At 50.5% G+C, this 16,777-nt stretch overlaps 2 long non-coding RNA genes across 2 annotated transcripts; both read left to right on the top strand.

Annotated features, from left to right (window-relative positions):
- On the top strand, window positions 1–533 carry LOC131088203 (uncharacterized). The gene is made up of 4 exons (XR_009115076.1): window positions 1–104; window positions 181–222; window positions 318–361; window positions 463–533. It is a non-coding gene; the product is annotated as an uncharacterized LOC131088203 (long non-coding RNA).
- Window positions 534–583: 50 nt separating this feature from the next.
- Window positions 584–2,679, top strand: LOC131088202 (uncharacterized). Its single transcript, XR_009115075.1, has 3 exons — window positions 584–628; window positions 710–2,214; window positions 2,326–2,679. It is a non-coding gene; the product is annotated as an uncharacterized LOC131088202 (long non-coding RNA).
- The last annotated feature ends 14,098 nt before the right edge of the window (window positions 2,680–16,777 follow it).

Here is a 16,777-nt window from a genome sequence, read left to right as displayed (position 1 = left end):
TTATCCTGCAGCCCTTTCACTTTCATCCTAACTTTCTTTTAGTTGCAGAAGGATAAATCCAGGGCAGAGCCCCCCATTCTGGGTGAGGGGATTCCCCTGTGAAGGTCAGTCACTGTTTGTCTATGCAGAGGAATCATAAATTGTGGCTGCTGCAGCTCTGCTCTTTGTCTTTATTTTTAGGAAGTCAAGGCAGAGAGCAGCTGTCAAGGCTGAGTGGGCAAGGTGAGCATTCAGTAGGGTACCGAAACAGTTGTTATTGCTGAGGTCTCAGTTTCTGGTGCAGCTCTAGGTATGTATTATTCCTCTTTTTATTTTAGATGGACTGCTTGCCATCTATCCTAGCCCAGCATGCCCATGCCAGGTGGGTTCAAGCTTAAGGTAGCAGTGTGGCATACTTGTCAGGGTTGGGAGGTTGTGTTTTCACAGTATCTCAGCATGCTTTTCTGCTTTGTTTCTTTGCAGGTGCTGTCGCTGCCCTAGGCATGCCGGGGAAGAGAGGAGGGCAGGTGACTCGGAGTTTAGGCGGGCTGATTCCTAGGTGAGCGTTATGCAGCAGCATGCTAAGTGTGTACATTTTCTTTTTGCAGGTATCTTCCAGGCGGCCTCTGGAGTCAAATCAAGACTTGAGGTGAGCTGGGGCAGGGGTGCGAAGGAGTCCCGGGGATTACTGTTTTTGAGGGCAATAGTCACGTTTTCTGTTTTGCCTTAGGTACCCTGGGCAGGCTTGTAGCCACAGCTTGGAAGCGGCAGCACCGAAGCGCACACATTGAGAACGTCTCAACGTCCACGTCCGACCGAGGATGGATTTTGTCTGCTTGTCTTCCAAAAGCTAAGTGTCGGGGCCAGTGGTTGGGAGAAGGGGAAAAGCCTTTACTATCACAGGAGGCAATCTGATGTCAGCTTAGCGGAGAGGTCTGTAGTGGGACAGGCTCCCTGGAAGTAAAGGGAGAGGGTTTCTCCTCAGCCTCACCAGAGCCTTTGCCGGGCAGGGCAGTTCCTACCCATCTCCACATTCTCGTGAACTTTGCGTCATCTGCCTTCCTCGACTTGAAGTCGTCACGGCTCTTTCCCCCGTGGAGCTTGCCTTCAGGTCCGGAGCTGTAGCCGCAGTCACCTGGCAGTCCGCTTCCTTCTCTAGGCTTGCTGAGCCTCTCGAGCATCCTCCTAACTGCTTCGGCCCTAACTTCCTTTAATGAGTTGCATTTCATCATCACGTGCTGTTGTCATAGGGCTTCCTTTCCCTTGGCCTCATTGGCCTCTGGCTCGTCTTGTGCTAGGACTCTCGGGTCCCTAAAGGGAAAGTGCCAAGCAGTTGCAACTTGTCTCTGTGTTATGTCATCTGTGTCTATGTTATGGTGTGTGTGTCCATTGTCTTCCACGGCATAGGCCTTTGTTACATCTCAATGCTTTATCGGCTCTCTTCTGTGCCATGTTCTACTCACATTCCTTGCCGGATATCCCTTATTCCAGCATCTTTACATTTTTACTCTTTGAGACAGGAATGTCTCACAGGGACAAGATGTTCTCATCCATCTTCCTTCTCACTATCAGCTTTGGTAGTGGGTTTTTTTCCATTTTCTTGAACTTCTAGAGGGAGCATCTTACACCCTCCTCACGTGACTGCAGTAGTTCTATAGGTTCCATCTTCTCAAAGGATACAGGGCTCAATAAGTAATCTTCCAGAGAGTTTTCTTAAGTCGTGGTTTATATTGTATGTTCCTATGTTGGCTTATATTGTATGTACTTACATACAGTATAAGTACGTACAGTATAAGCCAGCATAGGTACATGCAATGTAAGTGCATCGCCTTATATTGTCTGTACTTACACTGCATGTAAGCATGTCGCCTTATATTGTGTGTACTTACACTCTGTGTACACTTGCACTGTATGCGTCAGCTTATATTGTGTGTAGACTGTACCACTTATGATCGGAGCTGCCCTGCCCTGGCACATAGTCACAGTTAGGTAGAACAGTTATAACAACTTTACTGTTCATCTGTCTTTTGTGGGATTTTGGGTAGAAAATTCATCAGTCCAGAGTGGGGACAAGTCCTAGCTGTCAGATAGCCACTTGTTGACCCTTCCTGTTGTCTCACAGGTCGCCGAGGCTGCTGATTTCCCCAGGATCTGCCATTTAGCTCAAGGAGCGGCAGCCAGAAGATGTGTCAAAGCACCTTCTTCAGCATCTCAGAGAAGGGCCACAGTGAGCGTGTAAGAAGGAGTGTGTGTGAGAGCACGTGGCTGTGTCTGTCTGCTCGTCTCTGCGTGTGTGAGCGCATGCTGACTGGATTTAACCTTGTGTATATGACTTTTGCTTTTCAGGTTTTGCAACTCATTGTTAAATTGAGAATAAAAAATCCCCAGCTGCCTTCCACCCTGGCTGCTTTTTTTTTTTTGGTCCCGGCCAAGTAAAAACCCAGAAAAATACTCCAAGATAGGCTAGAAAAGGCCCAAAAAACCCAGTAAAAAAACCCAAGATGGGCAAGAAAAACCCAGAAAAAAGCAGAAAAAACCCCAAAATGGGCAACAAAGAAACCCCACAAAAATCCAGGAAAAAAACTGCAAGATGGGGAAGAAAAAAATCAAGAAAAAACCCAGAACAATCCCAGGGAAAAAATCTCAAGAGGGGCAAGAGCAAACCCGGGAAAAAAAGCTAAAAACCCCAAGATGGGCAAGAAAAAACCAGGAAAAAAAAACCAAGATGGGCAAGAAAAGCCCAGAAAAAACCAAGGAAAAAAACCAAACATGGGCGAGAATACCCAGAAAAAAACCCCAAGATGGGCAAGAAAAACGGCAGAAAACACCCACAGAAAACCAGGAAAAAAACCTCAAGATGGGCAAGAAGAATCCCAAAAAACCCCCACAAGATGGACCAGAAAAAACGCAGGAAAAACCAGGAAAAACCAGGAAAAATAAACCAGGAAAAAAAAACGGAAAAAAAATCCCAAGATGGGCAAGGAAAAACCCAGAAAAAAACCAAGAACAAAAACCCCAGAGTGGCAGGAAAAAAACGCAAAAAAAAAAAACCAAGATGAGCAAGGAGAAGATCCTCAAAAAACCCAGAAAAATCACAGAAAATCCCCCCAAGATGGGCAAGAAAAAAAGCAAGATGGACCAGAAAAAAACCTGAAAAAACCAAGGAAAAAAAAAAAAAAAGGAAAAAAAAAAAGGGAAAAAAACCACCAAGATGGGCAAGAAAAAACCCAGAAAAAAACCCAGAAAAAAAATTCAAGATGGGCAAGAATAAATCTGGAAAAAACCCCGCAAGACTGGCAAAAAAACCCCAGGAAAAACTCCAAATTGGGAAGAAAAAAACTGTCGTAAAAGGTGCCGTAAAGCACGACTGTCGTAAAAGGTGCCATAAATCGCGACTGTCGTAAAAACGTCGTAAAGCACGACTGTCGTAAAAGACGTCGTAAAGCACGACTGTCGTAAATACGGCCGTAAAGCACGACTGTCGTAAAAGACGTCGTAAAGCGCGACTGTCGTAAAGACGTCGTAAAGCACGACTGTCGTAAAAGACGTCGTAAAGCACGACTGTCGTAAAAGGTGCCGTAAAGCGCGACTGTCGTAAAGACGTCGTAAAGCACGACTGTCGTAAAAGGTGCCGTAAAGCGCGACTGTCGTAAAAGACGTCGTAAAGCACGACTGTCGTAAAAGGTGCCGTAAAGCGCGACTGTCGTAAAAGACGTCGTAAAGCGCGACTGTCGTAAAAGACGTCGTAAAGCACGACTGTCGTAAAAGGTGCCGTAAAGCACGACTGTCGTAAAAGACGTCGTAAAGCGCGACTGTCGTAAAGACGTCGTAAAGCACGACTGTCGTAAAAGGTGCCGTAAAGCACGACTGTCGTAAAAGACGTCGTAAAGCACGACTGTCGTAAATACGGCCGTAAAGCGCGACTGTCGTAAAAGGTGCCGTAAAGCGCGACTGTCGTAAAAGGTGCCGTAAAGCGCGACTGTCGTAAAAGACGTCGTAAAGCGCGACTGTCGTAAAGACGTCGTAAAGCGCGACTGTCGTAAAAGACGTCGTAAAGCACGACTGTCGTAAATACGGCCGTAAAGCACGACTGTCGTAAAAGGTGCCGTAAAGCACGACTGTCGTAAAAGACGTCGTAAAGCACGACTGTCGTAAAAGACGTCGTAAAGCGCGACTGTCGTAAAAGGTGCCGTAAAGCACGACTGTCGTAAAAGACGTCGTAAAGCACGACTGTCGTAAAAGACGTCGTAAAGCGCGACTGTCGTAAAAGGTGCCGTAAAGCACGACTGTCGTAAAAGACGTCGTAAAGCACGACTGTCGTAAATACGGCCGTAAAGCGCGACTGTCGTAAAAGGTGCCGCAAAGCGCGACTGTCGTAAAGACGTCGTAAAGCACGACTGTCGTAAAAGGTGCCGTAAAGCACGACTGTCGTAAAAGACGTCGTAAAGCACGACTGTCGTAAAAGGTGACGTAAAGCGCGACTGTCGTAAAGACGTCGTAAAGCACGACTGTCGTAAAAGGTGCCGTAAAGCACGACTGTCGTAAAAGACGTCGTAAAGCACGACTGTCGTAAAAGGTGCCGTAAAGCGCGACTGTCGTAAAAGACGTCGTAAAGCGCGACTGTCGTAAAGACGTCGTAAAGCGCGACTGTCGTAAAAGGTGCCGTAAAGCACGACTGTCGTAAAAGACGTCGTAAAGCGCGACTGTCGTAAAAGACGTCGTAAAGCACGACTGTCGTAAAAGGTGCCGTAAAGCACGACTGTCGTAAAAGACGTCGTAAAGCACGACTGTCGTAAATACGGCCGTAAAGCGCGACTGTCGTAAAAGGTGCCGTAAAGCGCGACTGTCGTAAAGACGTCGTAAAGCGCGACTGTCGTAAAAGACGTCGTAAAGCACGACTGTCGTAAATACGGCCGTAAAGCACGACTGTCGTAAAAGGTGCCGTAAAGCGCGACTGTCGTAAAGACGTCGTAAAGCGCGACTGTCGTAAAAGACGTCGTAAAGCACGACTGTCGTAAATACGGCCGTAAAGCACGACTGTCGTAAAAGACGTCGTAAAGCGCGACTGTCGTAAAAGACGTCGTAAAGCACGACTGTCGTAAAAGGTGCCGTAAAGCACGACTGTCGTAAAAGACGTCGTAAAGCACGACTGTCGTAAATACGGCCGTAAAGCGCGACTGTCGTAAAAGGTGCCGTAAAGCGCGACTGTCGTAAAGACGTCGTAAAGCGCGACTGTCGTAAAAGACGTCGTAAAGCACGACTGTCGTAAATACGGCCGTAAAGCACGACTGTCGTAAAAGGTGCCGTAAAGCACGACTGTCGTAAAAGACGTCGTAAAGCGCGACTGTCGTAAAAGGTGCCGTAAAGCGCGACTGTCGTAAAAGACGTCGTAAAGCACGACTGTCGTAAATACGGCCGTAAAGCACGACTGTCGTAAAAGGTGCCGTAAAGCACGACTGTCGTAAAAGACGTCGTAAAGCGCGACTGTCGTAAAAGGTGCCGTAAAGCGCGACTGTCGTAAAAGACGTCGTAAAGCACGACTGTCGTAAATACGGCCGTAAAGCACGACTGTCGTAAAAGACGTCGTAAAGCACGACTGTCGTAAAAGGTGCCGTAAAGCGCGACTGTCGTAAAAGACGTCGTAAAGCGCGACTGTCGTAAAGACGTCGTAAAGCGCGACTGTCGTAAAGACGTCGTAAAGCACGACTGTCGTAAAAGGTGCCGTAAAGCACGACTGTCGTAAAAGACGTCGTAAAGCACGACTGTCGCAAAGACTGCCGTAAAGCGCGACTGTCGTAAAAGGTGCCGTAAAGCGCGACTGTCGTAAAGACGTCGTAAAGCGCGACTGTCGTAAAAGACGTCGTAAAGCACGACTGTCGTAAAAGGTACCGTAAAGCACGACTGTCGTAAAAGACGTCGTAAAGCACGACTGTCGTAAATACGGCCGTAAAGCGAGACTGTCGTAAAAGGTGCCGTAAAGCGCGACTGTCGTAAAGACGTCGTAAAGCACGACTGTCGTAAAAGGTGCCGTAAAGCACGACTATCGTAAAAGACGTCGTAAAGCACGACTGTCGTAAAAGGTGCCGTAAAGCGCGACTGTCGTAAAGACTGCCGTAAAGCGCGACTGTCGTAAAAGGTGTCGTAAAGCGCGACTGTCGTAAAAGGTGCCGTAAAGCGTTACTGTGCGAATTGTTCCGAAGAGCCGAACTTAAATGAGTTTAGACCAAGAGCCGAACCAAGCTGAACCTAGCCGAGTTTCATTAAACAGAACTGAACGTCGCCGCACCGCTGTGCCTGCAGTGCGCCTGTGCAGACAGCAGGGGGCGCTGTGCCTGCAGCGCGCCGGTGCACACAGCAGGGAGCGCTGTATAAAGTAAGTATGAAATATCAACTATCTATAAGAAGGAATAAACGCTCTATGTCACGTGCAGCAGTAGAAAATTTCAGGTTCCCAGGAAATAAATAGTTTTCTTTAAATCATTTTCATTTTGGAGTTTTTTTAATCCCAGATAGCCTGAAAGTTTCTACTGCTGCTTTTTTATTCTAAAGCTAGAAATGAAAACCAAGATTAGAAATACAGGGAAAGAAAGAAAGAAAGGAAGAGAAAGAAAAAAAGAAAATAAGGAAAGGAACTGAAAGGAAGAAAGAAGGAAGGAAGGAAGACAGACAAACAAAACCAAAAACAAGGAGGGCAAGGAGAAACCTAGGGGGGAAAAAAAGAAAAAGAAAAGAAAAAAAAAAAAACAACAAAAAACAAACCCACAGAAGAAAACCAAGATGGGTAAGAAAAATCCCTGAAAACAGACCAGAGAAAAACCCCAAGATGGGCAAGAAACAAAATCACAACAAAAAACCAAGATGGGGAAGAAAAAAAAAAAAAAACAAACTGAAAAAAAACCCCCAAGGGGGGCAAGGAAAAACCAGAATAAACACCAAAATGGGCAAGAAGAAACGAAGAAAAAACCCCAAGAAATGCCAGAAAAAAATCAAGGAAAAAGGGAGTAAAAGCCCCAAGAAACAAGGCAAGAAAGAGAGGCAATAAAGGGCACAAAAACTCAAGACAAAAAAAAACAAAAACAAGACATGCCAGAAAAAGGTACGAAAATGGTTCTGCCAGGTGCGATCAAGGTGAGCGGGTTCAGATTCAGGTCCAGGAGATGAACAAGTGTCAGATTAGCTTGGGGCACTGCTGAGCAACGCAGCTGTGACAGGATTTATGTCTAAATACAGTTTAAATGAATTGGGGATTGTTTGGCTTTTATTGGGGTATGGGCTGGAGATTTCATAAAAAATATAAAACTAGAAATGCAAATATATCAGATATATGTCGATATCAATAAATATTTAATATATATTTATATAAGTAAAAGAAATATATTGTGTCAAAAGAATGTATCTATTATTATATAAAAAGGTATTCTCTCCAATATATATATCTATAAATATAACAAATGAAAATTACAAATATAGATGTGAATAGAATTATGACAAACAAAATTATTTTTAAAATTTTAAATGTGTTTTAAAGAAAGGGGTGTCTTAGCTTTTTATGTCATTAGAGGCAGGGGTTTTATTTTAAATAATATAAGTACTATAGAAATGTAAATCGACATACAGAAATATATCTTTATATCTCTATATATTTATTATATAATACCAAACTATGAATAGAAATAGAAATCTATGTAAGTAACATGAAGAGATGCAATATATAATATAATTTTTATTATACAGTAATATAGATTCTAAATATACATGTGAATATAAATATGAAAAATATATGATGGGGGCTGGGAGCAGCCCAGGTGTGAGTGTGAGGATGATGAGGGGGTGGCTCCTGCCAGGGCGAGGCTGTTTTAGGGGGAGGCTTTGCCTCAGCTCCCTTTTGCATGGAGCTGCTGAGTGGAGGGGTTTATGGGCCGCTCCCGGCACTGTCTCATGGAAGGACTGCGAGAGCTTCTCACAGGGTCGGGGGGAACACCTGGATGCCTCCCAGACCCAAGCTGCCACCTCACCTGAGACGAGCTCGTTTGAGAGTCCCAAGCAGCTCCATCAATCTGCAACAAGGAACCTGGGGCGCTGAGTTTTGCTTACCTGGGCAAAGGGTCAGCATTAGTTTTAGAGAGCCGGTGGCCCGGAGTGGCTGTCTGTGTGACTTCTGATATTCTGCCTTGCACAGGATGCCTCCTAGATGTAAGCTGCCACCTCAGCCAAATCGAGCTCATTTGAGAGTCCCAAGTACCACCAGCAATCTGCAACAAGGAACCTGGGCGGCTGAGTTTGGCTTACCTGAGAAAAGAGACAGGACTAGTGTTCAGGAGCCTGTGGCCCGGAGTGGCCAGCCGTCTGCCTGCTGAAATTCTGCATTGCGCAGTATGCCTCCCAGACCCAAGCTGCCAGCACTGGAGAGTCAGGCTGCTTTGAGGGCCCCCAAATGTGTCCAGCAATCTGCCATAAGGAACCTGAGCTGGTGAGTTACACTTACCTGTGTAAAGGGCAGCATTGGTGTTGAGGACTCAGGGGCCCTTAGGGACAGGCTGTCTGCTGAAATTCTGCATTGCGCAGGCTGCCTCTCAGAGCCAAGCTGCCACCTCAGCCGAGTCGAGCTCGTTTGAGAGTCCCAAGCGCCTCCACCAATCTGCAACTAGGAACATGGGGGGCTGAGATTTTCTTACCTGGGTAAGGGGCAGCATTAGTTTTCAGGAACCTGCGGCCTGGAGGGGCCGGCTGCCTGCTGAAATTTCACATGGCGCAGGATTCCTCCCAGAGCCAAGCTGCCACCTCACCTGAGTCAAGCTCATTTGAGGGTCCCAAGCGCCTTGAGCAATCTGCCACCAGGAACTTGGGCTGCTGACTTTTGCTTACGTGGGGAAAGGGTCAGCCCTAATGATCAGGGGCCTGTGGTCTGAGTGGCTGGCCGTCTGCCTGCTGAAGTTCTCCAGTGCGCAGGATGCCTCCCGGATCCAAGCTGCCACCTCAGCTGAGTCGATCTTGTTTGAGAGTCCCAAGCGCCTCGAGGAATATGCCACCAGGAACTTGGGCTGCTGACTTTTGCTTTCCTGGGGAAAGGGTCATCATTAGTTTTCAGGAGCCTGTGGCCCGGAGTGGCTGTCTGTGTGCCTTCTGAAATTCCGCATTGCGCAGGATGCCTCCCAGATGTAAGCTGCCACCTAAGCCGAGTCGAGCTCGTTTGAGAGTCCAAGCACCACCAGCAATCTGCAACAAGGAACCTGGGCATCTGAGTTTTGCTTATCTGGGGGAAGTGTCAGCATTACTGTTCAGGAGCCTGGGGACCAGAGTGGCCGGCTGTCTTCTGAAATTTAAGATTGTGCAGGATGCCTCCCAGACCCAAGCTTCCCCCACTGTAAAGTCAGGCTGGTTTGAGAGTCCCAAGTAACTCCAGCAATCTGCCATCAGGAACCTGTGCTGGTGAGTTACACTTCCCTGTGTAATGGGCGGCTTTGATTTTCAGGGCCGAGGGGCCCTTAGTGGCCGGCTGACTTCTAAAATTCCACATTATGCAGGATGCCTCCCAGACCCAAGCTGCCACCTCACCTGAGTCAAGCTCATTTGAGAGTCCCAAGCGCCTTGAGCAATCTGCCACCAGGAACTTGGACTGCTGACTTTTGCTTACGTGGGGAAAGGGTCAGCCCTAATGATCAGGGGCCTGTGGTCTGGAGTGGCCGGCCGTCTGCCTGCTGAAGTTCTCCATTGCGCAGGATGCCTCCCAGACCCAAGCTGCTGCCACAGCCGAGTTGAGCTCGATTGAGAGTCCCAAGCGCCTCGAGGAATATGCCACCAGGAACTTGGGCACCTGACTTTTGCTTACCTGGGGAAAGGGTCAGCATTAGTGTTCAGGAGCCTGGGGACCGGAGGGGCCGGCTGTCTTCTGAAATTTAGGATTGCGCAGGATGCCTCCCCGACCAAAGCTGCCACCACCGCAAAGTCAGGCTGGTTTGAGAGTCCCACGTAACTCCAGCAATCTGCCATCAGGAACCTGTGCTGGTGAGTTACACTTCCCTGTGTAAAGGGCGGCTTTGGTTTTCAGGGCCCAGGGGCCCTTAGTGGCCAGCTGACTTCTGAAATTCCACATTGCGCAGGATGCCTCCCAGACCCAAGCTGCCCCCACCGTAAAGTCAGGCTGGTTTGAGAGTCCAAAGTAACTCCAGCAATCTGCCATCAGGAACCTGAGCTGGTGAGTTACACTTCCCTGTGTAAAGGGCGGCTTTGGTTTTCAGGGCCCAGGGGCCCTTAGTGGCCGGCTGACTTCCGAAATTCCACATTGCGCAGGATGCCGCCCAGAGCCAAGCTGCTGCCGCAGCCGAGTTGAGCTCGATTGAGAGTTCCAAGCGCCTCGAGGAATATGCCACCAGGAACTTGGGCTGCTGACTTTTGCTTACCTGGGGAAAGGGTCAGCATGACAGTTCAGGAGCCTGGGGACCAGAGGGGCCGGCTGTCTTCTGAAATTTAAGACTGCGCAGGATGCCTTCCCGACCAAAGCTGCCACCACCGCAAAGTCAAGCTGGTTTGAGGGTCCCCAGTGTCTCCAGCAATCTGCCATCAAGAACCTGAGCTGGTGAGTTACACTTCCCTGTGTAAAGGGCAGCTTTGGTTTTCACGGCCCAGGGGCCCTTAGTGGCCAGCTGACTTCTGAAATTCCATATTGCGCAGGATGCCTCCCAGACCCAAGCTGCCCCCACCGTAAAGTCAGGCTGATTTGAGAGTCCCAAGTAACTCCAGCAATCTGCCATCAGGAACCTGTGCTGGTGAGTTACACTTCCCTGTGTAATGGGCGGCATTTGGTTCCAGTGCCCAGGGGCCCTTAGTGGCCGGCTGGCTCTTCATATTCTGCAGTGCGCAGGATGCCTCCCCGACCAAAGCTGCCACCACCGCAAAGTCAGGCCGGTTTGAAGGTCCCAAATGGGCCCAGCAATCTGCCATCAGGAACCTGAGCTGGTGAGTTACACTTCCCTGTGTAAAGGGCGGCTTTGCTTTTCAGGGCCCAGGGGCCCTTAGTGGCCGGCTGACTTCTGAAATTCCACATTGCGCAGGATGCCTCCCAGACCCAAGCTGCTGCCACAGCCGAGTTGAGCTCGATTGAGAGTCCCAAGCGCCTCGAGGAATATGCCACCAGGAACTTGGGCTGCTGACTTTTGCTTTCCTGGGGAAAGGGTCAGCATGACTGTTCAGGAGCCTGGGGACCGGAGGGACCGGCTCTCTTCTGAAATTTAGGATTGCGCAGGATGCCTCCCAGACCCAAGCTGCCCCCACCGTAAAGTCAGGCTGGTTTGAGAGTCCCACGTAACTCCAGCAATCTGCCATCAGGAACCTGAGCTGGTGAGTTACACTTCCCTGTGTAAAGGGCGGCTTTGGTTTTCAGGGCCCAGGGGCCCTTAGTGGCCGGCTGGCTCTTCATATTCTGCAGTGCGCAGGATGCCTCCCCGACCCCAGCTGCCGCCACCGCAAAGTCAGGCTGGTTTGAAGGTCCCAAATGGGCCCAGCAATCTGCCATCAGGAACCTGAGCTGGTGAGTTACACTTCCCTGTGTAAAGGGCGGCTTTGATTTTCAGGGTCCTGGGGCCCTTAGTGGCCGGCTGACTTCTGAAATTCCACATTGCGCAGGATGCCTCCCAGACCCAAGCTGCTGCCACAGCCGAGTTGAGCTCGATTGAGAGTCCCAAGCGCCTCGAGGAATATGCCACCAGGAACTTGGGCTGCTGACTTTTGCTTACGTGGGGAAAGGGTCAGCATGACTGTTCAGGAGCCTGGGGACCGGAGGGGCCGGCTGTCTTCTGAAATTTAGGATTGCGCAGGATGCCTCCCCGACCAAAGCTGCCACCACCGCAAAGTCAGGCTGGTTTGAAGGTCCCAAATGGGCCCAGCAATCTGCCATCAGGAACCTGTGCTGGCGAGTTACACTTCCCTGTGTAAAGGGCGGCTTTGGTTTTCAGGGCCCAGGGGCCCTTAGTGGCCGGCTGACTTCTGAAATTCCACATTGCGCAGGATGCCTCCGAGACCCAAGCTGCCACCTCAGCCGAGTCGAGCTGGTTTGAGAGTCCCAAGCGCCTCCACCAATCTGCAACAAGGAACCTGGGGGTTGAGTTTTGCTCACCTGGGTACAGGGTCAGCATGTGTCTTCAGGAGGCTGGGGACAGGAGTGGCCGGATGTCTGCTGAAATTTCACATTGCACAGGATGCCTCCCAGACCCAAGCTGCCACCACCTAAAAGTCAGGCTGGTTTGAGGGTCCCAAATGGCTCCACCAATCTGACATCAGGAACCGGAGCTGGTGAGTTCCACTTCCCTGTGTAAAGGGCATTATTGGTATACAGGGCCCAGGGGCCTTTAGTGGCCGGTTGCATTCTGAAATTCTGCAATGCGCAGGATCCCTCCCAGACCCAGGCTGCCACCTCACCTGAGTCGAACTTGTTTGAGACTCCCAAGCTCCTACAGCAATATGCCATCAGGAACCTGGGCTGCTGAGTTTTCTTCTTCTGGGAAAGGGCTGGCAGTGGTGTTCCGGAGGTCTTGCCTGGAGTGGCTGTCTGCCTGCTGAAATTCCGCATTGCGCAGGATGCCTGCCGGACCAAGGTGCCTCCACCGCAGAGTCAGGCTGGTTGAAGGGTCCCAAATGGCCCCAGAAATCTGCCATCAAGAACCTAAGCTGGTGAGTTACACTTCCCTGTGTAAAGGGCAGCATCTTTTTTCAGGGCCCAGGGGCCCTTAGTGACCTGCTGCGTGCTGAATTTCTGCATTACGCAGGATGCCACCCTGACCCAAGCTGCCACCGCTGCAGAGTGAGGAGGCTTTGAGGCTCCCAAATGGCTTCAGCAATCTCCCATCAGGAACTTGGGGTGCTGAGTTTTCTTCTTCTGGGACAGGGCTGGCATTTGTGTTCAGGAGGCCCTGACTGGATTGGCTGGCTGCTGCTGATATTTCTGCTTTGCCAAACGTGCCTCCCAGACCGAAGCCGGCACCAGTTCCAACTCCAGCTGCTTTGTCCTCGGCACGTGTCTCCTGCCATCTGCCATCAGGAACCCAGGTGGCTGGGTTACATTTCCCTGCATAATGGGCGGCATTTTTGTCCAGTGCCCAGGGGCCCTTAGCGGCCGGCCGCCTGGTGAAATTCCACATTGGGCAGGATGCCTCCCGCACCCCAGCTGCCACCACCGCAAAGTCAACCTGGTTTGGGAGTCTCAAGTGGCTCCAGCAATCTTCCTTCAGGAACCTGAGCTGCTGAGTTACACTTCCCTGTGTAATGGGCAGCATTGGTGTCCCGGGCCCTTAGTGGCCCGTAGTGGCCTGCTGTGTCCTGAAATTCTGCATTGGTCTGGATGCGTCCCAGCCCCAAGCTGCCACCTGTGCCTAGCTGATCTTTTTGAGAGTCCCAAGCGCCTCGAACAATATGCCACCAGGAACTTGGGTGGCTGAGTTTTCCTTATCTGGGAAAAGGGACAGGACTAATTTTAAGGATCCCGTGGCCCGGAGCAGCCGGCTGTCTGCCTGCTGAAGTTCTGCATTGCTCAGGATGCCTCCCCAACCAAAGCTGCCAACTCACTCGCGTCGAGCTCATTTGAGAGTCCCAAGTGCCTCCACTAATCTGCAACAAGGAACCTGGGGGGCTGAGTTTTGCTTACCTGGGAAAAGGGACAGCACTAGTGTTTAGGAGCCTCTGGTCCAGAGGGGCTGGCTGTCTGCCATCTGAAATTCTGCATCGCACAGTATGCCTCCCAGACCCTAGCTGCCTGCACCGCAAAGTCAGGCTGGTTTGAAGGTTCAGAATGTCCCCAGCAATCTTCCATGAAGAACCCGAGCTGGTGAGTTACACTTACCTGGGGTAACGGGTGGCATTTGTGTCCAGGGCGCAGGGGCCCTTTGTGGACGGCTGTCTGGTGAAATTCTGTATTGTGCAGGATCCCTCCCGGACCCAAGCTGCCACTGCCGCCTAGTCAGGCTGGTTTCAGGGTCCCAAATAGCTCCAGCAATATTCCATCAGGAACCTGGGCTGCTGAGTTTTCTTCTTCTGGGACAGGGCTGGCGTTGTTCAGGAGGCCTTGCCTCGAGCGGCTGACTGCCTGCTGAAATTCTGCATTGCCAAATGTGCCTCCCAGACCCAAGCCGGCACCAGTTCCAAGTCCAGCTCCTTTTCCCTCGGCACGTGTCTCCTGCCATCTGCCATCAGGAACCCGGGTGGCTGAGTAACGCTTCCCTGAGAAATGGGCTGGCCTTCCTGTTCAGGGGCCGGGGGCCCTTAGTGGACGGCTAGCTCCTGAAATTCCGCATTGCGCAGGATGCCTCCCAGATCCAAGTTGCCATAGGTGCCGAGTCGAGATGGTTTGAGACTCCCAAGCGCCTCCAGCAATTTGAAATCAGGAACCCGGGTTGCTCGGTTTTCTTTACCTGGGAAAAGGGTCAGCATTAGTGTTCAGGGGCGTTTGGCCCGGAGTGGCCGGCTGTTTGCCTTCTGAACTTCTGCATTTCCCAATCTGCCTCCCAGACCCAGTTGGCCCCTGTCCCAATACCAGCCGCTTTGGCCTCGGCACGTGTCTCCTATCTCCCATCAGGAACCTGGCAGCTGAGTCACGCTTACCTGAGAAAAGGGCTGGTGTTCACATTCAGGGCCCAGGGGCCCTTCGTGGCCATCAGCCGGCTAAAATTCTGCATTGCGCAGGATGGCTCCCAGACCCAAGCTGCCACCACCGTACAGTCAGTCTCGGTTGAGGGTCCCAAATGGCTCCAGCAATATTCCATCAGGAACCTGGGATGCTGAGTTTTCTTCTTCTGGGAAAGGGCCGGCAGTGGTGTTCAGGAGGCCTTGCCCGGAGTTGCTGGCTGCCTGCTGAAAGTTCTGTATTGCCAAATATGCCTCTTCGAGCCAAGGTGGCACGAGTTCCAACTCCAGCTGCTTTTTCCTCAGCACGCGTCTCCTGCCGTCTGCCATCAGGAACCTCGGCCGGTGAGTTACACTTCCCTGTGTAAAGGGCTGCCTATTGTGTTCAGGTCCTAGGGGCTGTCTGCCTACTGACCTTTTGCCTTGCGCAGGTGCCCCCTAGACCTCAGGTGGAATCAGTTCCAACTCTAGCTGGTTTCACAGTGCTAAGTGGCTTCTGTAATCTGCCATCTCGAATGTGATCTGGTGAGTGTGGATTGATAGGGGAAAAGGCCGGTCTCTGTGTTGAGGGGCCAGTTGTCCGGAGAGGCCCATCGCCTGCTGAACTTCTGCATTGCAGAGGATGCCTCCCGGACTCTAGCTGCCACCACTGCAAAGTCAGGCTACTTTGACAGCGCCCAGCGTCTCCCGGAATCTGCCATCAGGACCCTGCGCCGTTGAGCGTCGTTTCCCAGGGCAACGGGTCAGCATTTTTTTTCAGGCGCCTCAGGCCCAGCGTGTTCCGCTGCCTGTTGAAATTCCCTATTGCACAGGATGCTTCCAGGTCGTAAGCTGGCACAACTTGCAGGTCAGGCTGGTTTGAGTGTCTTAAGGCGCTCCCGCAATCTGCCATCAGGAACGTAGTCTGTTGCATTTTCTCTCCAGGGAAAAGACCTAGCTTTGGTGTTTGGGTGCCCGTGGCCTGGAGCGGCTGTTTGGCTCCTAAAATTCTGCATTGTGTCAGATGCCTTGCAGACCCAAGCCGGCAGCAGTGAACACTCAGGCTGCATTAACAATAACAAGCGCCTTCTGCAAAGGGACACCAGGAACCCGGAACGGTTAGTTTTGTTTACCTAGGAAACGGGGTGGCATTTTTGGTCAGGACTCAGCCGCCACGAGTGCCCAGCCGGCTCCTCATATTTTGCATGGCACAGGATGCCTCTCAAGCCCACACCGGCACCTCTGCAAAATCAGGCTGCGTAGTCAGTCCCAAGCGCCTCCTCTGAACCAACCCGGGCAGGTGAGTTTCGTTTGCCAGGGGAAAGGGCCAGTGTTCGCGTTCACGGGCCTGTAGCCCGGAGCGGTGCGGTGTCTCCTGAAATTCTGTTTTGTGAAGTATGCCTTCCAGATTCCAGCTGGCACCAGGGACACCTCAAGGTACTTTGGTAGTGCCAAGTGCCTCTTGCAAATCGCCATCTTGAACCTGAGTTAGTTAGCTGTCATTGCTAGGGAAAAGGGCCAGCACCGGCGTTCAGAGGTCTACGGACCAGAGCGGCCGGCCGCTTGCTGGAAAACGTGCCTCGCGCCAGACGTCTCACAGACACAAGCCGTCACCACTGGAAAGTCAGGTCAGTTTGTGAGTCGTAAGTGCCTCCTGCAAACCTTCCCCAGCTGTCCCTCGTTGTTAAGGGTTTTGATTGACAGAAAAAATTCTGTTTTTTCATTGCTTGAGGAATTTAAATTGAGGAGAACCCTTCGTTTCACAATATTTTCGGAGAACGAATTATAGGGTAGAATTAGTTTATTTGTCACGTTATCAGTTTCAGTGGACCTAACTGCCCCGCTGTCTAATTTCTATGGGTTCACTTGAAGGAAGCTGTGTCTTTTTCAGCATTTTTAGGATTTAAGTATTCATTTCTGGCCACTTTTTTTCCGTGCCTTTGGAGCCGGTATCTTAGAGAAGAGCGAGCCCGGCGTGTACTTAACACATAAGCCACCCAGGAGGTTTTTTTTCTCATTTTTATTTCTAATGCAGTTAGGCCTAATTAGGAGTCCCAATGGGAGTTAGACTATTTATGTCATTATCCTTCTTCTCCACCCTACTCAGTCCTACATGATGTTCTACTTAGCAATTACCAAAGACTAATTATGTAAGGCAGCAGCTTATCACCCAATGTATCTATCTATGTAACCTTAAGAAAAAGTTTAA

Source organism: Melospiza georgiana, chromosome 11 (genome assembly GCF_028018845.1).
Source record: "Melospiza georgiana isolate bMelGeo1 chromosome 11, bMelGeo1.pri, whole genome shotgun sequence".
In the NCBI taxonomy this organism is placed as follows: domain Eukaryota; kingdom Metazoa; phylum Chordata; class Aves; order Passeriformes; family Passerellidae; genus Melospiza; species Melospiza georgiana.
The sequence above is the reverse complement of the archived record's forward strand: the minus strand, read 5'-3'. Positions and strand labels throughout refer to the sequence as shown.